Genomic DNA, 12,001 nt, shown 5'->3' on the forward strand with positions numbered 1-12,001 from the left:
GCCAAACATCACGGTTTTTCCAAAATCCTAATTTTGGTCGCGCCTAAAATATGCCAAAGCCATGACGGCCCTACCACATGTCGTTGGCTGCCAAAAGAAGGGTTGAAACACGGCCACCCTTCCTCCTGAGATGCAAATCTCAGCCATACAAGATTGCCACCGAACGCATGGAAAATTTTGGCCCAATGCCAAGCCCTAATTTTGGCCGCGCTTAAACTATGCCAAAACCCTAGTTTTGGCCGCGCCTAAACTATGCAAAATCCTAGCTCGGTCGCGCCTAAACCATGCCACTGTCTGCAAACGAAGGGTTGCAACAATCAACGGCCATCCTTCCTCCTGAGATACGAATCCCAGCCATACAAACTTGCCACCAAATGATTTGTGGCAATCTCTTGGCCACGGCGCAATCTCTTGGCCACGGCGCCAATTCTTGGCCACGACGCCAAAACCCTAATTTTGTCGTGCCAAGAGCATGCAAGCGCTGCAACCATGCCGCTGGTTTCCAAACGAAGGGTTGCGACAATATACAGCTACCCTTCCTCCTGAGATGCAGATCTCATCCGTACAAACCTGCCACCAAAAGACTCATGGCAATGTCTTGCCTGCGATGCTAACTCTTGGTCACGGCACCAACTTGGCTGCGATGCTAACTCTCTGGTCACGGTACCAACCTGGATACGATGCATATTCTTTGGTCACGGCACCAACTTGGATACAAACACCAAATCCTTTGGCCACGCCACACGTAGCAACATGCTACACGTTACACTCGAGACATCAAAACATGTCACAAACTGGTGGATGCTCATCAGGGTATTGGTCTGGCGGTTTACAGCGTGTGGCGTACACTACGCCCGTTAAAGGAAAGTGTCATAAGGGTGAGGGGGTTAGTAAATACAAGGATTAATGGTGAAACGTTTCCTTCATTATGGAAACATCAATTCCCAGCATTACCTGTTACCTCTTTCTTCCATTTACTCAACCGTTTCCACTACTTACGAGACCAGCGTACGTTTCGCTGCGACTTGTATAAATAGGTCTCACCTATTTCCACCAAAGACAGGTTTTGGTCAGGAGAATACAACACTCATAAATCACTTGTTAGCTTTCCTATATGTTATCTTTCCACTTTCTGATACAAGTCATCAAACAACTATTCTGGTCTCAACACTCTCTTCGCTTCCCTCCCTAGACCAACCCTTCTCCTTCACTTTGTGACCGAAGCAAGTATGGAACGGCCATTTCTTGGTTTAGGCCGGATTTGTACAGATTGATCTCTCGAATCAAAGTACTCCCTTGCAGTACATTGTTTAGGGTTTAGACTCGTTTCTCACCCACACAGACAAAATTACCAAAATCAGCAGAAAATGTTTTTACCCTCAAACAACTTGGATATTGGTCTTTGGTACCATCCAATTTTATCTCTCTAGTATTTGATAAAGACTCGCATATTTCTATTTTCTTGAGTATATATCAAATCGAGAGATCGAGATATTAACTCCTTGATATACTTTTTATCTAGATTGAGTATGACTGTCTAGTTGATTCTTTATAAAGTATATTGGAGTTAGTCCGTACAGATTGATAATCGAAATATTGGGTGAGGTTGTTAGACCCACGCTTTTTCACCAGTCACTAGGATCGGTTACAACAGTTACAAGGATCGGTTCCATATAGACATGCTATTACTTGTGATCAGTCACACCAGTTACCAGGGTCGGTTACACCAATTACAAGGATTGGTCACATACACTCATGATCGGTCAAACCAATTACTAGGATCAGTCACACCAATTACAAGGATCGATCATACCATCACATAGTGATTACTTAGGATCGGTTACACCAATTAGCAAAACCGGTCATACCGAATCATAAGTCAAGCATTGTGATTAGTTATACCAAGATACATAACCTAAGTTTAGATTGGTTCTACTATCTCACACATATTGGTCATCCAAAGATTTGTGATGATTAGCCGGACCAATAAGCCTAATGATTTCCCTTTCGATTCACCAAACAAGTTCATGAATGTACTTCTTTGTAAAACATTGTTTCCTAAGATGAATTCCTCACCAGAACCCATTCACATAATCAAAAAAATATATACAAGATTATGTCAATGTCATATCTACGAAGTTCAAAAGATAAGTGTTATACTTCGTAGTATAATTCCTTAATATTATGCGAAAAGCGGGGGTCTAACAACCACACCCAATATTTTGTTTAGGAAATATGTATGGACTAACTCCAAGAGAATCAACTAGACAGTCAAACTCAATCAAGGAAAATATATCCAAGAGTTATATCTATGTTTTTCAATATAATCAGGAAATCAAACATATAGAAATCTGCGAGCATGATTACTATGAGAAACAACTTGAATGATACCAAAGCCCAATGTTCAAGTGTCAATCAATTTCAATCAACAACCAAAGATTGGATTTACCAATTGATTGAACTACGCACAACCTGTGATATTTCAATTATATAAACAAATATAATGCGGAAAAGAAATAATACAGACACTAGAAATTTTGTTAACGAGGAAATCAAAAATGTAGAAAAACCTCGGGACCTAGTCCAGATTTGAACACCACACTGTATTAAGCCGCTACAGACTCTATCCTACTACGAGTTAACTTCAGACTGGAATGTAGTTGAGCCCTAACCAATCTCATACTGATTAAGGTACAGTCGCGTTCCTTACGCCTCTGAATCCCAGCTGGACTCTACGCACTTGATTGCCTTAGATGATCTCACCCACAAGTTAGAGTTGCTACGACCCAAAGTCGGAGACTTGATAAACAAATCTATCTCCCACATAAAAGTCTCTTGAATAGATAAATCTGTCTCCCTCGGAAATACCTATGAAGTTTTTGTTCCGTATTTTGATAAATCAAGGTGAAAAGGAACCAATTGATACACCGGTCTTACATTCCCGAAGAACAGCTTAGTCATGTCAATTATCTTACAATAACTTAACTATATGGTAGTAGAACAAGTTATTGCGGAATCACAAAGAATGAGACGAAGAGCTTTGTGATTACTTTTTATATCTTACCTTGGAGATAAATCTCGAGCAAATATTAGAGAAGATAGTACTCAATACGATATAACAAAGTAAGACCAGAGCACGCAACTACAGAGAAAATAGTTGGGTTTGGCTTCAGAATCCCAATGAAGTCTTTAAGTCGTCAACCTATAATGGTTTTAGGAAAAACCTAGGTTAAAGGAGAATCGACTCTAGTCGCAACTAGTATCACACAAGAGGTGTGGGGATTAGGTTTCCCAGTTACAAGAGTTCTCCCTTATACAGTCTTCAAATCATGGTTTGATAACTTTGGGACAAAGCAATCAATATTCACCATTAGATGAAACCTGATTTAAGATTCAAGCTATTATCTTTCCACCGTTAGATGGTTTTAGCTTGTTACAGACAAATGAAATATACCTTAATTTAGATATAGGTAGATGGTTTTAGCTTGTATATTGAGTTGTCTCAATAACAATTAACCGAAATTAGCCATATGAACACTTTTCTCTTAACCATGTTCATATTAACACTTCTAGATCAATTGATAATCAAATGAATCTAATTGTGTTACTCATGGAGTTTTTCAACTGTTTTTATTCTCATAGAAGTATACAAGACACAATTGAAGCAAAATCAGATTGATTCAAAAGAATCAGTTTATGAACATTTTAGCCACGGTATGCAAAGATTGCATTCCTTAATTTATAAATGTATTTGTTCATGAGTATGAAATCATACTTAACCTATTTAAGAACTTGAACCACTTAAGTTTGTAAACGGGTACGCAAACTTAAGTTCCGGACATTGGTCACAAGCCGACAGTTTGCAAACAAATGCACAAACTGTAGCTCCGGACAGAACTCAGTTGGAATCATTTGCAAACGGGTACGCAAAATTGGTTCCCCGACTTCAACAGTTAAATCAGTTTGTGAAGGGGTATGCAAACTTAAGTACCCTGATTTAACAGTTGAATAAGTTTGCGAACGGGTATGCAAACTTCCGGTCCAGTATTATGTCAAAACAGTTCGTACACTAAGTACAAAAACCGTAATATATCCAGACATAGGTTTTAGCACTTGATTCCCATTTCAATCATTGAAACATTCATATAAGACGAAAATAGTTGTCTCACAAGAACTATTAGTTTATAAGCAATTTTCCAGTGATCGAATGATCAATACGAAACATTCCGAGTCTACATCAAATGACTGTCTCACACAAATCATATGTAAGATGTTACCAGGTGATTTTCACATGATCATATTTTGACTTTCGTCAAGAGTAATGATGAATGTAGGTAAAGCAAAAATCTTTCCAACAGATATTTTGAGAAAGAAATAAGCGAGTTAAACTGAGCTCGAAATATCAAATGTGTATAAAGTAAAGTTTATATAGCTATACGACTTTGTCTCAATAGGAGATAGAATAGAATAGACTTCTGAGTGATAGATGAGTTCAAGTCTCCATATACCTTTTGTTGATGAAGTTCCACAAGCTCTCCTTAATAGTTCTTCGTCTTCAATTGATGAACGTCGTGAAGTCTAAAGCTCAACTACACATTCTATCCTAATTTGAGACATAACTATAAGTAGACTAGAAATCAAGACTTATAGTTTTGGAAACTAAACTTGACAAACAAGCTTGAGATAGCAACGCTTGCGAGTTCGACCGAGCAGAGCTCTAACAATCTCCCCCTTTGTCAATTTTAGTGACAAAACTAACAATACATATGGATACAAAATAAATAAACTTTGTAGCTTCTCATCCAAATGCTTGATTTCCTTGGTTCTTCAATATTCCTTGAATTCTTTGTCACTCCAAGTACTCCAATGATTCTGAACATGTTCAACTCAGCATCATAGTTGTTGAAGATCCGTAGACATAACAATAAGAAAATAGATGTTCTCAATTATTGTTATACAGTTCCATAGTATTATTACACAGCGTCAATGTTCAATGTATCACAACTTTGACAATAATACTACAGTGATGTGTATCACTCCCCCTTAGTCAATACTTCATCTCACAATGAAAACCACTCCCCCTTACATAATGATCTTTAAACCATATGTATATGTAGTGTAAACTACAAAATAATTCTCCCTCTTTTGGTCAATATAAATTGGCAAAGGTACGAAAACTAGCGGGATCATAATGAAATTCTCAAAGAGATACTTCATGACTAAAAGAGACATATCAACTTTGTTTCGATGATTTGACATAGTCGATACTTAGTGTATTCATCAATGAGTTTATAAAGATACAAGATAACTCCTACAATATTCCCCCGCCGCACTCTCCACAAAGATTTGGCAATTAAGCACAAGTTCAATTAAGATCTCTTCCCCATAAAATGTCATTCCCGAAAGAACAACAAGAGTGCCCTTACTTTTACAAGAAAATAAGGATTTTTTTGGACATTAACAAATCACATGAAATATGAATTTGTATCCAGAAAACTCAACTAAATTAACCACAAAGGAACCTTAATGATTAGTTTAATCGGAAATGCTCAACATAAGAAAACTTACGGAGCTATACAGTACTTTCACATAGAAGTGTATCAGGGAAAGATCAATACTACAGAATATTCAAAAGTTCATTCTATCTTTTATCAATATTTGCATAATGACATTATAGACTTAACTTTTGACATATATGGGACAATCAAAGTTCACGGACGTAAACATACATATCCCCTAACATTATTTCCAATATATGAAACCAATAAAGATTAATACTGCAAAATTATTTTCCAAATAACTTAGAATTTAAATAAATAAATCTAAAAACATTGCAAGATGAAAATCGTTGGAAATAGCTATGTGTAATCACAATATATGCTATTCCAAACCCTAGTTATCCTTATTAAAACACAAGAATAAATTCTCATAAGAAGTTTCCTAGACATTAAGACCTCTGAGAAATTCTTTATCGTCCCTGAACTCCTTGTCGTCAACAACCTTTGGAACATAAGGTTCATGAAGAAATGAGTCAATTCCAACAAACCTTCTTAACTGATGCCGAACCAGAGCCTTCTGAATTTCAAGAGTTCTTATAACAATGGCCTTTATTTGTTGAATCTCCTTCCTTGTTTCTTTCAACTCTTCAAGAACACCAGATAACTTCTGAAGATTAGAGGGGATATCCCTTGGTTTCTTCATATTCTTCCCTTTTCTCTTTAAAGTTGTAAAGGAATGAGATTTATCTTTTTTCTTCATGATTGATGGCTTAACAATCATATTAACATATTTTCCATCAGAAGACATGATGCTTGGAGTCTCCATTCAAATATGGGATTGTGAGAGAAATACACAAATCAGGCTCTACAAGCAGTCTTGTGATAAAAAGAGTTTTTCAGAGAAGTAAAAAAGAATGTAGGGTTACGGAACCTTTATACAAGTAAAAAGGATTCACATACGACCAATTCACATCCCTAAAAAATGTTGAATCGTCGATTTTAACCCTCTTTCAATAATCAAAAAGGGAAATCCTTTTCAATGCTAATTTATGAAAAGATCAACCGAATTCCAGAAAAACACAAAGAAGAAAAACAAAACAAGAATTTTCTTTTCCTAAAGCCTGATCTGTGCACATCTCTTGTCTCTTTGAAATCAGGCACATGAGACAAGATGCACTTTCAACACAATTAAGCTCTGTTGGGGTGAAAAATAATCTGCCCACCATACACTTCTTGTGTGGAATTATTAATATCCTTTTTCAATATAGCCAACAATTTCATCCCATTTCCTTACAACGATGGTCATTCAAGTCCTGCTCATTACGAACTTCACGTCCGAGTTAGAGGGTGTAACATTAAATTCATCGCAGGTTTTGACGATTCATGCGAGCAAGTTCATAGCCATATCTTAAATTCTGAGGTACAACTAGCAATTCCTATTTTTTTGTTATGGAATCGACCATCGTGTTGCCGTAAATTTGGATTTTGTCAAGGGGTCCCTTTTACTCATCCGCGTTCGTCTAGATTTAATCAGTTTGTTTTTAAAAAAGAAGAGTGTTTGTGAGATCATTCAATTATCTTTTCCTTTCAACATAATTAGGTTTGTGACTGAAAAACTTTCCTTTCAACATAATTAGGTTTGTGCGATCATTCATGAAGCCAGGTCCTGAAATGACGAGAGTACCAAGTACACAACAATATTTTCGATATCAACCTGTAAGTCTGATAACTTGCGTGATCTAATATAGACAGACACTGTCAAGAAGATAGCAAACGACAAGGTATAAAATTGGTATATAGTATTGTTCGAAACCAAACACAAATATACGGATCAACCTAAGTATTTGGGACTAACGTACAAGTGCAATTACTTTTATTATAACTTAGACCAACTATAATGCGAAAAGTAAATTAAAAGTGCATAACAAGATTTTTTTGACGAGAAAACCGCAAATGCAGAAAAACCCCGGTACCTAATCCAGTTTTGAATACTCTCAGAATTACTTCCCCATACAAAGACCACTACTAACTTGTGTAGTTGATACCAAATAAACTACCCCTAGTTACCTAGTTTCCTCAGTATCCTTGCGCCTACAACCAATCTGGCCAATGCACGTGAATCCAAAGATAGAGTCCACTATCTTTAGTTGTTTTATCCTCTTTGAAGACTTTAAGCACTCATCTTTTTAGATCGTCTTCCAAACAATAAATGTCTAATATGTTTGGTAACCACTCTTCTTATCTCAAGAAGTTAATCAGAGTCTAGTTAAGCTTGACAAAGGCTTTTTTGTTTAAATACATAAACTCTTTTGTCGAGTTAGATTTTCCAAGATCTGGATTAACAAGTTAACCGGATCAAGTCAAATAGAAATACCATATTCGGATACTGAAGAGTACCGCCAAATGATAGCTTGTAGATCTAAATACGACTAGTCAATCAACCGTCTATCAAAGATAAACGAGATCTAGTCGAACCTCATCCGATCAAGTTTTTGCACGAAACAAACCACAAATATACGAAACCAATAAGAAAAAAAAACTTCTTGTCTTAAAATCTTAAAAGTCTACTTTTGTACTTGCACAATAAAAGGTGATTCCAACTTATGATCGACCACGCGCAGAACAGGGTCAGTTAAAAAATCTTCTTGTCAGTTAATAATAGTCGTCATATCTAAAAATAGTTATGAACTAGCGGTAATATCTTGTTCTAGTTTGAGTGACCTTATGTCACAATAGAATGCTCTCAAGAATAATTAAACTAGGTGCAATCAAGATTTAGCAACCATTAGTTTATCAAATCAATAATTGAAACTAAAATAATAATGAAATTTTAGTTTCCCACCAAGGTACTATCTACTCTCCTCTCCAAGATAATATTACAAGTAACACTATTAGTCGGCTAAAACCATGACTGCGAAAGGAAGTGTCCACCTCATGATAAGTTTGTAAGAGGAACAAACTTCATTATTTATAGACCAAGGTGGTTTGGACTCCATGGAATTTCCATAACCGAAAATATTCTCAAGATATACGATAAAGCGCACCTAATTCCAACCAATACCCAATTGTATAGACAAAATCCCTCTTGGAAAAATCAATATTATCTAGCACTTAGCTAAGATATCTTTCCAGAGATATGTTTTAATTGTTGGTAAAACAAAACATGAACATTCGAAAATCTCTAAAAGATTCTCGAAAATTTCGGTTTGGGATCTCACTTTGAGTATCAAAGAATATATTTGAACAATTAAAATATAAGATTTCAGCACATGTTCAAATTACTCATTATGTCGATATCTTGAACTTTCCTATTTTGTAAACCCAAATTCCAAAATCACACAAACCCTAAAGTGCATGTGACTAAAGAAATCAGTTTTTCCATGAATCCAATGTGTGTAGGGATTGGTTCTACTTTGACTCCCAATATATGTAGGGATCGGTTCTACCTTAACTCCCTATATAGGTTAGGATCAGGCCAATCTTAGATGTACAACGAAAACTGGACCTTCAATCCTATTGATTTCTTTCAACTAAGAAACAAGTTCATAGGTCTACTTCCTTAAACTCATGTAATTAAACATATTTTTCTAGGTATGAAATCAATCTTAAGTTCACTACACTATCTATAAATGAGTTACAAAAATTATGTTGATGTCGCAGTTACGAAGTTCAAAAGATAAGCATTATACTTCGTAATATAATATACCAATATAAAGAATTTACAACTATTAATATATTCTTCCTTGAAACTTTGATCATAATAAGATAATCAAGTCTCTAATACTAGAGTCTCATGTAAATAACTTCGCATGTTATCTTTTCAATCAGAAACGACTTGAAAGCAACAATATAGAAATGGAAATAAGTCAAGTCATGTATTACTAACCTCAAGTGGAAGGATGATGTCTTCGTTGATGTTGATACATAATCGGATTCTTCATGTCTTCATAGTAATACTTGTATGTCTCAACATTTCTAACAGGTCCAAAAATATTTACCTTGATAGTTTGTGTATCCTGATCTTGCTTTTATTTTATCGCGGTTCTCGTAATCACTTTTAAATAAGATATATAGAAATCGTAAAGTTCTCTTCGTCCAGACTTTGTGATTCCTCAAGATAGATATCTGAAAATTGATGTTAAGTGACTTTTTGAAGATTGTTCTTGAGATGTGTTAAAAGATACATGCTTCTCATCTAAGTGAGCGTAAGTGTTCTGGATTGTGAGGTTTCCTAGCTTTGTCTATTGTAAACATATTTCCAAACCTTGATCTTTGATCTAAACGGAATCAAGTAGGTTATTTGTTAGAGGCAGATTGGTATCAAAAGTCTTCACTGAGGTTGAAGCAACTCTTAGGCTGTAAAAGACATAAGCTAAGGGAATCAATTGTGTAGATCCTTGTGAGGTTCAAGAGACGTAAGGAGAGCGCAGCTATAACTGAATCGCTTGGAGGGTGGATTCGGTCTCAACTAAATTCCAGTCTGAAGTCTGATTGTAGGCTAGTGTCTGTAGCGGCTTAATACAGTTTGGTGTTCAAATCTGGACGAGGTCCCGGAGGTTTTCTGCAGTTTGGTGTTTAAAGACTGGAATCTGTTATGTTTATAAACGTTGCACGTTGCGAGGTTCAAGGTTACACATACACAATGTTTATGCCGTGCAATTAAAATTGCAATTCATTTATAACGACTGCTGAGAAGCTTAAGCTTAGAGCCAAACAACGCCTTTTCAAGTGTCGCGATCATTATTATAAGGATTCGCGACTCATCTTGGTCGTCTAATATGTATAAAAGATATTCGTGACTTCTTATAAGTATTGAATTCATGCATATGACTGATTTCAACAGTTCATTTCACATGTCTTGTCAAATTCTACTTATTAAAAGTGTCATACACTGATTTTAGCCACCTATTACGTGAGATTCACATAGTAAGTCATGTTCCCATGAAATTTTTCTGACCACTCATGACCCACCTTGAGCGCAACTCACATGTGATTGGTCGAAATATCTATCTTCATATAGGCTTCACATGCACGTCTTGCTACATGCGCTTAGTTGCTTGGATACCCCCGTATCCTCTTCTCCACTCTTCATGACCACTCTTTACATGTCATTGAGGTAAGGAAGAGTAGTGTTGGACTTACTCAATAGCCATGCTCGACACCACTTTTCCATCCAAGCGTGTCAACACAAGTTGACATAATATACTCTCACAACTTTTCGTACTCATCAGTCAGGTGTGATAAGTCATCAATCAACCTAATCATGCAAGTCACGTCAAATCAGTATTTTCTACCAAAATCATTCGACACATCAACAATGTCGCAAATGAGGGGATGTTATTTAGGATATTAGTTTGACGATCTACGACATGCGGTATGAGAAAGTTTCAGGAAGAGCGGACAGTTGATGACTAGAGGAGTAGTGGATCGACAACCATCCAGTCCTCCATTAACAATAGGGACACTTTTTTCACTATTTTACCACGATCTCCACCTTCTCACTCCTTCACAACTTCCACATCCTATGAGATCACGGTGTACAGTTGAAATGCGGGGGTACCAAAATACACCACCAACTTTTTCTTAGGCAACCTGTATGGACGAAACTCAAATACAATTCCGAGAGTTCAACTTAATGAATCTCAATTAGGAATTATATGAAAAGCTTATATCTCTTTCTCTCACAATCAGAATGTAAACAAAGACGAGTTCGTGAACCTGATTATTCTTATTCTGTGAGAGTACTTGGACGATTCCAAAGATCAATATCCAAGATCAATCGAGTCGTACCCGACAACTGCGATGGATACTTGAATTGATTTTACGTACAACCTGTGATATTTCAATTACTAAGATAAAAAATATAATTCGGAAAAGATATAACACAAACACTAGAAATTTTGTTAATGAGGAAACCGCAAATGCAAAAAAAAAACCACGGGACCTAGTCCAGATTTGAATACCAAACTGTATGTTAGAGCATTGCTCGGTCGAACTCACAAGTGTTGTTATCTCAAGCTTGTTGCAAAATTTAATTGTCAAAACTATATCTTGATTTCTAGTCTAGAATTAGTTGAAGTCTCGGACTAGATAGAAATGTAGTTGAGAAATAATGGACCGCAGCAGTCATCATTGTTTTCTACCGTTTGAAGGCGAAGATCAACCGAAGCTTTTGGAGAACTTCATCAACAAAATGTAAGTGAAGATTGAACCACCTATATCTCAAGTTATATTCACTTTTCTATCATTTGAGACGATGTCACATAACTAATCAGACTATTATGCATAGACAAGAATTTCTAGTCGAGAACTAATTTTCTAGTTGTCGAATTTCCCGAAATATAATGACTAAGCTTAATGAACATTTGTTCATACTTGATGAATTTCGGTTAAGGACAATGTAGTGTTCGGAATCAAATTCATGATTCATTTATCATTCGGAAATAGCCTGGAACAGTGATATGTGTCATTGATGTTATTCAGGAATATTTCGAATCGATTTA

This window comes from Papaver somniferum, chromosome 6, assembly GCF_003573695.1.
Source record: "Papaver somniferum cultivar HN1 chromosome 6, ASM357369v1, whole genome shotgun sequence".
Classification (NCBI taxonomy): domain Eukaryota; kingdom Viridiplantae; phylum Streptophyta; class Magnoliopsida; order Ranunculales; family Papaveraceae; genus Papaver; species Papaver somniferum.